Raw genomic sequence first — 3025 nt, 5'->3', positions numbered from 1 at the left:
GTTTTAATGGATCGTATTGGGCTTTAATGGACCTTATTGTGTATTAATGGACCGTATTGGGCTTTAATAGATCGTATTGGGCTTTAATGGAAGTATTGGGCTTTTATGAACCGTTGGGCTTTAATAAACCGTATTTGGCTTTGATGAATCGTATTGGGCTTTAATGAACCGTATTGGGTTTTAATGGATCGTATTGGGCTTTTATAAACCGTATTGGGCTTTAATGAACCGTATTATGCTTTCATGAACCGTATTGGGCTTTAATGAACCGTATTGTGCTTTAATGAACCGTATTGGGCTTTAATGAACCGTATTGTGCTTTCATGAACTGTATTGGGATTTAATGGACCGTATTGGGTTTTAATGGATCGTATTGGGCTTTAATGGATCTTATTGTGTATTAATGGACCGTATTGGGCTTTAATGGATCGTATTGGGCTTTAACGGAAGTATTGGGCTTTTATGAACCGTTGGGCTTTAATGAACCGTATTGGGCTTTGATGAATCGTATTGGGCTTTAATGAACCGTATTGGGTTTTAATTGATCGTATTGGGCTTTTATAAACCGTATTGGACTTTAATGAACCGTATTATGCTTTCATGAACCGTATTGGGCTTTAATGAACTGTATTGTGCTTTCATGAACCGTATTCGGATTTAATGGACCTTATTGGGTATTAATGGACCGTATTGGGTTTTAATGGATTGTATTGAGCTTTAATGGAAGTATTGGGCTTTTATGAACCGTATTGAGCTTTAATGAACCGTATTGGGTTTTAATAGATCGTATTGGGCTTTAATAAACCGTATTGGGCTTTCATGAATCGTATTGGACTTTAATGGAAGTATTGGGCTTTAATGGAACATATTGGGCTTTGATGGATCCTTTTGGGTTCTAATGATAACAATAATAATAATAACAATAATAATAATAATAATAATAATAATAATAATAATAATAATAATAATAATAATAATAATAATAATAATATTTTTAATTTATTTTTTAAAAAGAATTAACTTACCGGCGGATTATCGGCGGATATATCCGCCGGAAAATGTAAAAATTTCAAAAAATTTCAAGTAAAACGACTCTTTTAAAAAATTTAGGAAAATTTCTGGCGTATTTGTCCGCCGGTAATCCGCCGGAACTGATAAAGATAAAACCCTACCTTTCCTTCTTATAACAGCCGCCGTGAACAAAACTCAATACAAAATACTCCTGCCGACCGCGCCCCCCGCTACCTTCTCCGGTTACATAACACAAGCCGCCGACCACCTCTTACATTGCCGCCGACCACCTGCTGCATTGCCGCCGACCACCTGCTGCATCGTCGCCGACCACCTCTTGCATTGCCGCCGACCACCTGCTGTATGTATATGCATATATAAATCTGTATGTATATGTATATAGGATCAGGTTCAAATGTTAACCAAAGTTTTTGTGTTAACTTTGTTAACCGATCTTGGCCATTTAATCTTTCAATAAACGGTTGTGATTAATCATGATAAAAACTTATTTTTTTTAATTTAAAATTTCATAAAGATAAGTGAACAAAGTTGAAAAGGGTATTTAGATAAAAAAAATTATGTAACTCCCATATCATTAATTAATTGGGAGTTACAATATAAAAAATTCTATGATTTTTTTGTTAATTTATTTTTGTTAATGTAAGAACCATATGAACACAACTATATATATCTGAACCATTGTGTCAGATGCGAACAAAAATTTGACATATATATGAACTTGGAATGCATAGCATTTATGAACACAATATGAACATAATAAGAAAAACTGTTATACGAAAGATAATAAATAAAAAAACAGGTATGAACACGATATGAACAGCTTGTGAACAATAGTTGCTTCATTATAAACACATTCAGGAGCGATCCTTTGTCTAAATGGAGTTTTATACATGCATTGCATCCACATCGTTTAAGGTTCACCCCTTGTTCATATATGTTTCTGATCTTATATGGTTGTTCACCCCTTGTTCATATCGTATAAAATATATGAACACATAACCCCAACGCTATGAACACCGGGTGCAAACACTTACACAAATATAAAGATTTGGTATCAAGCTTAAAAATAACACTTGTGTTCATATGATAGACGTAACATGAACACAATGGTTCATGATTCATAAAAATCGGTAATATGACAATATGAAAATGGGTCGTGCATTTGAACATGTGATTTAGGTACGTATTTTAGTAATTAAAAAAAAGTTATCAATACAAGATGAATTATAAAAAACGCAACACATCGTAATGAACATATTTTCGATTAAAACGAATCTAAAAAAAATAAAAATCTATTACCAAGACATTCGCTTTGGTTAATTTTTTCAATTTCCGACCTTGAACTCCGATTGTCATCATAAACCATTTTAATCTTCTCACTGTTGTCGATTTATATTCCATTGCGTTTATCCATATTAGCTTGATTGATACCAAAAAATTTACTACCGTGTTTTCTATGCGAATTAAAAACTGATAAAACAATAAACATGGAAGATCAAGATTAAAAAAAATAAAAATATTAATATTATAAATGCATATTTTTTGGGATTTGATGATTTGTAACTCCCCATTAATTGTTTGAGAGTTACATATAAATCAATTTACTGAAATACCCTCGTAATTAAAATGTGAACATGACATAAACCTACAAGAAGAATGAAATTTGATTGGTTGTCATGGTTTTCAAAGTTAACACAAAATTGTTGGTTAACATTTGATCTTCCCCCTATGTATATATATATATATATATATATATATATAGGGTATATTTCTTTTACAACCTTGTGCATTTGTACAACCTTTGCAACCCAATCATATATATATATATTTCTGTCCATTATGTGTGTGTATATATATTGTTGCTTATGAACACATAATGACATTCCATGAATAATCTTTTCACAAATAAACAGTTGGCTCATTTTTTTTCCAAAATAAGTTCACTATACAAACACATTACACATGAGCTCACATGCATTGTATTCCATCTTTC

This window comes from Cynara cardunculus (genome assembly GCF_001531365.2).
Source record: "Cynara cardunculus var. scolymus isolate 2C chromosome LG 3, CcrdV1, whole genome shotgun sequence".
NCBI lineage: Eukaryota > Viridiplantae > Streptophyta > Magnoliopsida > Asterales > Asteraceae > Cynara > Cynara cardunculus.
The sequence above is the reverse complement of the archived record's forward strand: the minus strand, read 5'-3'. Positions refer to the sequence as shown.